This window comes from Ailuropoda melanoleuca, chromosome 11, assembly GCF_002007445.2.
Source record: "Ailuropoda melanoleuca isolate Jingjing chromosome 11, ASM200744v2, whole genome shotgun sequence".
Classification (NCBI taxonomy): Eukaryota; Metazoa; Chordata; class Mammalia; order Carnivora; family Ursidae; genus Ailuropoda; species Ailuropoda melanoleuca.
In genome coordinates, this window is record NC_048228.1 from 67,538,810 (window position 1) to 67,550,145 (window position 11,336).

Below are 11,336 nucleotides of genomic sequence, written 5' to 3' on the forward strand. Positions count from 1 at the left end.
TCCCTAGCTCCAAATAATCCTTATACCAAAGTGGTATATTTTGGGGAGGGTGTCACCCATCACAGACCAGGGGGATTTTTCAGGGATTAAATTAGAAAATCCTCACGGAACTATCAGATCCGTGCCTGGAAGAGCAACCCTCACTACACTATGGTCTTGACTTTTGTTGCTGCTAATTATAATCAAAAATAATTATGTGCTGTTGACGGATACATACCCTTCAAATTAACTTTTTAAAAAATTGTGACTCTAAGCGCTGTGTTGCTTAGGAAAATAGTTGGCTGTTTCAGTGCTAGGTTTATCATTGAAGTTAAAATGCCTCTTCACAGGGATGTGTTTCGATGCTGCTGAAATTCTTGATGAGGTGGGAGCTGTGTGTAATTCTACCGGTTGGCAATTGAAGGGCATTTTGTCACACAAGCCTGTGTCAAGTGGAAAGAGTTTTTCATTTTCATTATTTTGAGGGAATGTGATTTACAAGTGTTTAACGGTTCTTATAGCAGGCTCAGGTGTGTATTATAATTTCCTTTTTATTTAAAACATATTTCTTAGGTAAATCTCATAAGTCACATAGCCTTAGTTTCAGGGTGATGGTGATCTAATATTAGTGGCCCTCAGGTTTTTTTTTTTATTTATTATTACTCAAAACAAATGGCTTTCCAAAGCTATTTAGGCCATGTGTTCCTACTCTGCCTTATAAATCTTGATGTGCCAGGTACCGGAGTGATTGCTTAGTTGATCTCTTGGGAAGCCTGAAGTGAAAGCATTGATTAGGCTCTTTTGGGCTGAGAGCCCTATTCAGCTATTTAGCTGGCAGAAAGTCTTTGTTTTTTCATTAGAGAAACTAGTGGCAGCAGAATCTTGCCTGGAGATATTTATTATTATTAGTGTGGTCATAAGCACTGTCTACTGTCTCCTCACAAGTACTGTTGGTAAGCCATTCTGGAAGCAGAGGAATGTGCTTCAGTCTGTATTTATTTAGAATATTTTAAATGGATACTTTTGTCAGTGCTTATCAGATAAAGATCATGAGATTTTCTGTATATTTGCTAGGATAAATCATTCTGTAATATGCTTCTCGAATTCAGAGTGGAATGTACTGTAATCTGATTTGAAAGTGTCATGGGAAATTTCCTCAACGTTTTAGTATTGATGAATATCAATTTAATAGATGCATGCTGTGTACTTCTTTACTGAACAAGTGCTGTGGGAACATGATGGACAGCCACAATTATGGCCATAGCGAGTGCCATGTACTCAAATGTCCTATGAAAAAGAAGCATCACAAATACAGTGATATGCAGGATGTGGTTTTCTTTTTAAATATTATATTTGATTTATTATTTATGGACTAAAAAAGAGAGGTGAGCTCCATTAACCCAGTGACCTTTATTTTTTCCCAAGAAGGATAATTGCATTTTAATGGAAATATAGGAACAGTAGGTATTATATACACAACTCTCTGAAAGAGTGGGGCTGCTTGCTTCAGTGTCTGAAAGCATCCCACGGGACTCAGCATAAATTTATAAGCAACTCAAATTCTTTACCAAAGTAGAAAAATACTGCCAAATGTGTTAGCATTGGGAAAATCTAATACCGCCCAATGTGTTAGCACGGGTGTTAATCTTATATTTTCTTCAAGCATATTATGTTCTATTTAAAGTAATAGTCATTAGTCATCAGTTTCATTTAAGACTGAAACTAGAGCCTTATGGTAGGTGTCACTTGGGGTATCTCAAAGATTGCAGTGATGTGTTCCATACATGTGAGGGCTATGTGCATCTTGCATGAAAATCATAAATCGAGGCTCCCACTCTGGTACTTTCCACAGACCTTCTGTGTTCTCTGATTTGATCCCATCTTCTGCTCGTTCGTGCACCACCAGTATTCTGTGACTGTTCTCCAGCTGTCAGAGGCAAATGAGAAAGATACAGATGGTGTACATTTTTCTCACAAAGCTGAATTTATTCAAATTTTTATAACAAGGTCCTCTATGTTTTAGGTGGTGCGCTTTCTTTCCTCCTTCTTCTCTCTCTCTCCCTCTCTCTTTGGTGCTGAAGTGTCATTATTTCATGAAATGGTGTTCACTATCCTTGGAACTTGTTGTTTTAATGTTCTTACTCGGCACACAAAAAAGTCGTCAGCTGTACATCATATTCCTCCACCCTTACAATTAAAAAAAATTTTTTTTTTACCTGACCTGGGACATCCCCAAGTCTGGAACCTATCTCCTTTGTCAGACTTTTTTGTCATTTGAAGCCTCTGATCTCAGTGTTAGGAAATGCTTCCTCTAAACTGCCGGTTTGCTATTATTTGTTATGTTGTCTCTCAAAACAACAATGTTTAGTCCTTAAGAGCCTAGGTGATGAACCCAGGCAACCAGCATTCTGGTTTCAGTACTGCCATTTATTTGACCTTCAGAGCCTCAGTTTCCCATCTGTGTAAACGGCAACAACAAAGCACCAATTTATGGAGTTGCAGGGACCATTAAGTGAGTTAATACATATTGAATGCTTAGCACAGTGGCTGGCATAGAAGACACGTATTGGCATATATGAATTTTGCAATTGATCATATTTTTCTTCCTTGTTTTGGTAACAGGATNTGGAGTTGCAGGGACCATTAAGTGAGTTAATACATATTGAATGCTTAGCACAGTGGCTGGCATAGAAGACACATATTGGCATATATGAATTTTGCAATTGATCATATTTTTCTTCCTTGTTTTGGTAACAGGATATTTATAAGATTTGCCCATATCTAGCCCAAGATTGTCTGGGACACGATCAGCTGAAATCATATGGCCGGCCTGCTATTTCCCTATCTGTAGTCTCTCCTCCCTTTGACTTCCTCAGTTGTTTCTTTTTCTCCATTGGTTATACGCATTTAAAAAAAAAAAATCCCACGAAATAATAATACAACCTTCCTCAGAGTATAGATATGAGGATGTACAAACTCAGAATTCCTGGGGGTGGGGAAATCTACTTTTTAATAAGTGCCCCAGGCAATACAGAAGCACACTCAAACTAGAAAATCACTGGCTGAATAGAATGTGAAATATTTTATATTGTGAGAAATTGTTGTATAAAATATAAATCAATAATGCCAAAAGTATAACTAACTAATAAATATCTCACTGGTATTTGGGATTGGGGTAAGATATAAATTAATTGATTAATTCTAGAAGACCCATTTCATGCACCAAGCCTTCACTTGCCTCTTCAGGCAAAGTGACTTCAGGGTCATCTGACTCCAGAGCTGCTTTGATTACACAACTCGCTTGGACACTCATAGATTTCTAGAATATTATAGCTGGGAATTTAGAGGAGGTGGGTGTGGCCATGAGGCATTAGGGCACTCCAGGGAGCTGGCTGCCGAAGAGGCCATCAATAGGGCGCCTGGGGCTCAGTCAGTTAATCGTCTGCCTTCAGCTCAGGTCATGATCTCACGGTCCTGGGATCGAGCCCCATATCGGGCTCTGTGCTTGGTGGGTAGTGTGCTTCTCCCTCTGCCTACTGCTCCCCCTGCTTGTGCTCTCTCTCTCTGTCAAATAAATAAATAAAATCTTAAACAAACAAACAAAAACAACAACAACAGCAAAAAAACAAAGAGGCCATCAAAAGAGCCAAGACCAAGCAAGATAGGATTAGAGGAACCAACACTGTTGTCACTCATAATATCAAACTCTACCATTTACCGAGCACCTTTAAAAAACCAGATTTGTACCAAGTATTTTCCTTGCAGTATCTCATTTAATATTCACAATAACTCTGTTAGCTACTATTTTATTCCCCCTTCATAGACTGAAGAAAGAAAGCTAAAAGATGTGAAGCCAGATGTTCCAGGGACCAAGACTAATAACAGAACTGGCTGTCACACCAAGAGTACCTGACCCTAAAACTTCCACTCCTAACCTCCATGGTTTCCGGTCTGCTGTTAATCCCAGTGAGCCATGCAAGAGAAGGCAGAGGCCTCCCATCAAGTTCCCAGACATTGTGCTGGCAAGCCTGGAGAGCTGATTGTGAAACTTACTGACTTCCAGGGTAATAAAAAAGGGCTCTTTATTCATTTGTGCCAAGATTGACTGTAGAGTGGCCCATCCTATAATATGCCACAGGAACATGCCTGCGGCCTGACTCACCGTCTTAATCACAGACTTGTGCACCCGGTGCTTACTGCCTGGTTGAATCGTGGGTAGAAGTGTTGACTTGCTATTGTATATACCTCAAATTTGCCATAATAAAAAGTGGTGTTGGGCATGGAGAAGTAAGCAGTTGGCACTCCTACGCCACCTGGCACTTGGTAGCCGAGCTCCTCTCCTGAGCGGTAAGGGAACCCCGAGCAGTGGAAGTTCATCTCAGGACAGTAGCCAACCTCAGAAGTCAACAGCGCCTGCTTATGATTCCCTGCTGGTGTGTCTGGTACCACGATGGGTGCCCTGGTCTAGCCAGGCAGTGGTCCCAGCAGCGTTTGCCATTTGGAGAAAACAAATACTGTGACAGAGACTGAGTAGCCACCAGAAGCTCGACGTTCTCGTTTTGCATTTTGAGCACACGCATGACAGGTTGGCCCTCAGATTGAGCCGTAGTACCTGGGGTGGTTGCCTAAGAAAGTTTCAGTGGGCATTACAATTTCAGTTTTCTTTCACTGGTTTGGTTTGTTGTTTTCTCAGGAACGTGGTACATCCAAACCGTTTCAGGTTTTGTTGGATTGGAGTCCTAGAAAAAAGGCTTCTGATCACTGACAAATAGATGTTCCTCTGAGAACAGTGATTAAGCCTCTCCAGCAGCGCACTGCCGATTGTTCATCCAAGGGCCCAATTTTGCAAAATCTTGTCCCCAACAAGTTTAGCAAATTGAGCAATTTTGGGATGTATTTTACAGTTATTCACAGCACACTTATAATTTCCAGTTTTGCCTTTATTTCTAACTTGCTCAGCAGGAACAACTCATTTGATATGAGGAACTTATTCAAGAAGTTTGAAGGCACTGTAGTGTATAGTAAATACAGTTTTGCTGTCAGAGAGAGTGAAGTTCTGATCCTGGCTCTGCCACTCACTTCCTGTGGACTTGGGATAAGTGACTTAGCCTCTCTAAGCCTCTGTGGGCTCATTTTTAAACTGAGGATGATAATGCTTGTCATACAGAGTGGGTGCAAAATTAATTCAATCATGGTGTTTATTGAGCCCTTACCATGTGCCAGGCACTGTTCTAGGTTTTATGGATACAGTGATGAACTTGAGCTTGCCTTCAAGGAGCTTGTGTTCAAAAGGGAAAGCCAAGCTAACCACTGATTACAACAAGATTAGATGCTGGCTAAGACAGTGAGGAGCTTGAGGGTGCCTCAGGGGCTTAAGGGGGAAAATAAGTAACTCAGTTCAGGTCAGTAGTTCTCTGCCTTGACTGTTCATTAGGACCCCCTGGAGAGTTTTTTTTTAAAAACTACCAATACCCTGGTCACACCATAGACTAGTTAAATCAGAATTGCTAGAGGTGTATCTTGGGAACCAGTAATTTTTAAGTTCCCCAGGTGATTCTAATGTGGAACCAGGCTTGAGAAATACTGGGTCAGGCTGTGATCAGGGGAGTTATTAGAGGAAGCCAAGGTCTTGAGGCTGAAGCCTGCAGCGTGTTCCAAAGTTGGCCACGTGTAGAGAGGAGGGAGCTGCATGGAGAACAAGAAAAGGCGTGTGTGTGTGTGTGTGTGTGTGTGCGCACGTGTGCGTGTGTGTGTGTGTGAAGAGCTGCAGGGGTAAAAGAATGTGATACATTCTGGGGAAATTCAAATAATTCTGTGTGGACTGAACATGGAACCCAAGAGGAGTAAGGCAGGAGAGGTCAGCTGAGGCCAGAACACAAGGGTCTTTGAATTACCTTCTAAAGAAATGGCTCGTGTGAAGGGATCAGTGCTTGTACATAACAGGCCTTCGGTAAATGATAATGATGGCTATTAATAGTAGATGCTTGAGTTTTAGAATGGCAGAGGTCATTCTAACTATGTTCACCCCAGGGTCTTAATGGAAGATTAATTCTCAGAACATTTCAGTATACTGGCCACGTGAGTGGGAAGAAGAGGTTGCCGTGTCTGGGCTGCTGGTTTTGCTCCTTTCAAATTGTGCCTTCAGAGTCTAGAGAGTAACTAATTTCCTCCTGAATTTGTGTGTGTGTGTGTGTGTGTGTGTGTGTGTGTGTGTGTCTGTGTGTGTGTGTTTTGAAATATACATAACATAAAATTTATCATTTTAACCATTTTTAAGTGTACAGTTGAGTGGCATTAAGTACATTCACACTGTTGTGCAACCATCACCACTAACATTCTCCAGAGCTTTTTCATCATCCCCAAGTGAAACTCTGTACCCATTAAACACTAACTCCCCATTCCCACCCCTCCTTTCTGAGGCCCTAGAACCCTCTATTCTACTTTCTGTCTCTATGAATTTGATTATTCCAGGTACCTCGCATAAGAGGAATCATATAATATTTGTCCTTTTATGTCTGGCTTATTGCACTCACATAATGTCATCACTAGATTTTAAGTCTTAGCCTCCTTTTCCTAAGGCCTTATATCTTTGGTTTGGACCTTAAACTCTGACGGTTTAAAAGCATAGAAGTAGCTTTGATGTTAGGGAGTTCATAATATTTCAACACAGCGTAATAGAAGATGGCAAAGCAGCATACAGTGCGCAGAAGGCCGGCCTAGCCTCCATGACAAAGGCGTGAACGTGCCGGGTTGTCTGCTCTGGTTTATCATGCTCTGTTCTCTCGGTTAAAAAGCACAGCATAAAGGTAGCTGTTTATCCACCTTTTCATGAGTTGTTATTCTCTCTTTCTATTCATTCAGGGACATTCATATGCCTCTTTTCTTCAAGCTGGATAGTAAGTATAAACAGGAAATGATTTTTAAATAATCTCAGTTTATAGTAAACCATGTTAGTTTGCAACCTTCTAGGGAACTTCTCAAGTGTAATCCGAAACTAACCCCCATACACAGAGGGCAGGAAGACTGAAGAAAGAGGCAGTTCACTCCAGATTGGTAGGTGGCAGGTATAGTAAGCAAGAGAATTACATATGAGGCCTGTCTTGGGTGGTCTCAAGAGGGGTAGATCTCCATACCTGCCTGCCTGGTCGTAAAAGTTGACATAAAGGCCTTAACTGGGTTCGGTCACAAATACTCAACGCCACATCACTATCTCAAGGCTATACCCTTGGGGTCACTATCTCAAGACTATACCCTTGGGGGCAGCTTCTAGGAGCAGGAAAGGCAAGCAGGATGCACATTCCAAGGACAGGGGATCAGTGAGGAGTCTCTGATTGCTGCGGTCCAGCTCATAGGTCACGTCCTCTCAATGACCTCCCCCAACAAACTGGAACACCACGAATCTTCATGGCCTCGTATTATAAAGAACAGACCGATTACATGACTGATATATATTCATAGTTCTCTCTGCGTCCAAACTCTTTTATGAATAGCTGCTCCAAAGGATGGAAACCACTTGGCATGATAGTCATATGAAAAGTCATCACATCTCACTCAGCAGCTTAATCTGGAAAGAACCTAAATTCTTACCCTATTCCCTTATCTCCCTTCCTTTCTTAAATTTTTATTTATTCAAAAAAATATCTCTTGAGTTTGTAATACATGTCAGGCAGTGTATTACGGCCCACAACAAACAAAATAGATATGGTGGCTACTCTTATACAATCTAATGGGTTTAATATTGGTTATTGATTTATATAGTTGATTTCTGATTCACATAGTCACTAGTGCTAAATTCACAGGATAGTAAGTGGATCGTGTATTCTTACATTTTTTTTACATGTGGAGGTAGAGCCACTTAAGGGGGGCTAACCAACTGGCTGCCAACCTGCCCCACAGGTGGTAAAATTCCTGTTGTCCTGGTTTGATGTTTGATTTGTGGTTCTAGAAGTTTCCATGCCAGTGCCTCATGAGACGCCTCCTGAGACAAGAGAAGACAACAGACCGATGTTAACTTACAAGAGAATGGTGTATATCTGAATGTTGATTTATTAATTTCGATGGGGACTATCCCTTTTCAGCCACTAAAATATTCATTTTTGTCATTTAATGAATCTTTCTTGTATCAGGGTGACTGAAAGGCTAAATTCATAGTCAGAGGGATGCTGAGTGAAGACAAAATTGAAGTAATGTTATGTAAATAGTCTCGAGGGATCTTTTATCCAGGCCAAGGGGATGCCTGATACAAATCCAAGTCCTGTGGCTAAGAGCACCTCTAGAGTGAACTAGTCATATTGCACAGATGCTGGGTTCTGAGTGACACATTCTTTCATCATGTATTCCGGTATCGTCAAGAGTGACTTACCATCAGGTCACACTCTTAATTTAGCCATTCTGTCTCTTTAAAGTGATTTTGCTTATCTGTGATCTCATCCGTAGTAGATTATGATGACTGGCCAACCTCTTAGCGTTCTCAGATTTTTCTTGTACCCCTGTCTAATCAAATTGTTCTCTTTGCCTCCATCTATCACTGCATTCCAAAAGGTGCTCTATTTCAAAAAAAGAAACATTATCTTTAAATAATCCATGGGTTTTTCTTCAGTTAGGCCTTTCCATTCTTTCATCCTTTTAATCCATGTCTATCTACTATGCTTGCCTATTGACTAAATCTTAGGGAAGTGCTTTGAACTGAATGCAGACTGATGCTTTTAGAGAAAGAAAATCTGGTTATTAATCACGACTTAGACTCCCAATGGCTTAGTTTGGAATAATATCCATAACACCCATTTCTCACTCTTTTCTCACTTTCTCAGGGTTCTCACTGTGCTCTGTGACTGGGTCCATTTCCCTGGTTCTGGATTCTCTGCCTTTCCCCATGAGTCCATTCTAGAAGCATCTTGACTTGGCCCTTTTGAGTTGTAACCATCTTGGATTTATGTGCTCTTTTTATGAGAGTCTTTGAAATGTGAGAAGGTAAGCAGCTGCTTTACCTGTACTAAGTCTTAGCCTTTGGTTGGATGGTTAATCTTTATATTTTTAAAATAATGCCTACTTAAACTTCCTACCTTTATATTATATCCCTGATAATTTTATATTATTCTTCATAGCTGCACAGAATTGAACTTCTTTTGTTCATGGACTCCTAACAGTGACTCCATGCCCCTGGACTTCATCATCCATTTGCCACCATCTGTTGGTAAATGCAAGCTATAGAGTTGAACTGCTCACACTTCCCTGCCAGCAACCTAGTTTGTTGGTATCACCTTTGTCATCACTTTCGCTGTTGCTTACTTCAGGGAAATTAATGTGCTGGCTAGTGACATTTCACTTCCCATTTTAGGACTTTTGGGTGTGATGTGTTTTTAAAAAGCCTATCCAGTATATTAATAATGGACAAAAGATGGCGTCATACAAGCACACAGGACCTTGAAGACCAAGGTCTCAGGGGATTCAGGAGAGCAAATTATAGAGTACATTTTATGTCTTGGAAAGGGAACAGATACTATAATGAATTTTTAAGTTAGCAATTTGTTTAGTCTCCTGAGGCCCTGGCAGCTTGCTGAGGTTATGGGGGTAAAAGCACCTGCAGAGAGGAATTTCTCAGTCAGAAACAACATTTAAAGTAGTGGTGTGTTAATGCTTATAAAGAAGTCCCACATACATTTTTTATAACTTCTAGCTTTTGCAGCTGGATCTAACGAATGATGCTTCGAGAAGTTGAGCCAGCGTGCCATTGTCCAGGCTCCGCTTTACATTATTTATGTTCTTTCCAATAGAGCTTACGGCACATTCTTAAATTAAAGACAGCTTTGCTCAAAGTACTAGGGCCTCAATGGAGGCATGTGGCAAATGCCATAGAGTCTCTACCTTTTTTTTTTTTTTTACCCTGCTCTTCTTATTTAGGAATACTCAGTGATTTAACTTAAAATTAAGTACATTTTCAAGGATTCTGATTTCATGGGGCTGATCTTCAAGTAAGGAACCCTTTTGTGATTAGTGTTTGATTAAATGTTCAAAGAGGACGGTTTATATCGCAATGTCAAGTGGAGATGTGTCATAAAAAATTAGACCAGAGCTCAAAGGTAAATTGAAGATTCCATCAATTTTTATGATCTGGGCACAGATTAATTTGAGTTTAAAAATAGAAACCAAGTATTTTGGCAGTCTTCAGGAATAGGCTAAAGAAGTTATGACCTAAATTCAAATGTAGTCCTGGAGACCATATTTTTCTATGGCACCAGGAGCATGGAAATAAGAAACTTATCTATTGGAGCTCCTACAGGGCTTGAGTGCAAATGCAGCCCTATTCACATTGTTGCCCAGATCATGGGAAATCTTGGCCTCTATTTTATCTCCTCCCTGAAATTTTCTCCTTGCTTCAGGCATCCCCAATGTGGTGTCTGCTTGTGTTTAGAAATTTATGTACTCACATTTTTCTCTTGCTTCCTCACCAGGCTCCTTCTGCTGCCCTGGGAATGTTGCTGGGCACAGGGCTGGTTCCACATTGTGGTCTCTCAGTCTGTTGTGGGATGGGGAGGGCTTCCTCTCCATGCCCTTTAGGTTCATAGTTAGACCTTCTCTTCATCACAGTTCGAAACTGGAGCCGTGGACTATGAGGGAGGCAGACTCCATGATATTCCACTCATCTCCTTGTCTTCCTCTTCTGGGCACCCCTCCTCACCTGGAAAAGAACGGCTTTTTCTTCCATCAGAAGTTGATCTTTTTGATGACTGACTCGGTGCTGATTGATTTTCACGAAGATCTGTAGGTCACCAAGTCTACAAACTAGATTGCAGACAATCTACTTTGGATACAGGACACCCTGCTGCAAATGCAATTTTACTTGAAAAACAGGAAATGTAAGGAGCTACGTGCAATAGTGAATGTTCAGACAAGCTTAAACGACAAACAGGAACATGTTCTGAGGAACATGAGTACCTTTGATTGACCTTTGAGATTTTCTGCTGGCCATGATAGATAGACCCTTATTTATTTATTCCCTGTTCCTATGTGCTACAACTGAACATGTAAAAAAGGTAAAGATGGAAGAAACTTAAAAAAGGAACATTCAATATTTCTACTCTAAAGAAGTAACCCTGAAAAAAATTATCTATCTTAAGTAACTCTTTTTCCTGTGTGTATTCTTTCTGTCTTTCTCTGTACGCACACATACAGTCATTCTGCATGTTGTGTAATAGTTCTTCCTTTTTCTCACTTTACTGGCATATATAGATATACCTCATTTTTTAACAGGTATATTGTCTGATATATTATGTAGTTGTGTTATAATCTCATCAACCAGCCACTCATTTGTGAACAGTTGAATTATGAAATATTGTATTTAGAAACAAAACAGTATG

At 40.5% G+C, this 11,336-nt stretch overlaps 1 long non-coding RNA gene across 1 annotated transcript; it reads right to left on the minus strand.

The window, feature by feature from the left end:
- Positions 1-1,384: 1,384 nt before the first annotated feature.
- On the minus strand, positions 1,385-10,535 carry LOC109489450. Its single transcript, XR_002142447.2, has 3 exons — positions 10,407-10,535; positions 7,806-7,957; positions 1,385-1,906 (listed from the first exon to the last, which is right to left on the minus strand). It is a non-coding gene; the product is annotated as an uncharacterized LOC109489450 (long non-coding RNA).
- Between the last annotated feature and the right edge of the window lie 801 nt (positions 10,536-11,336).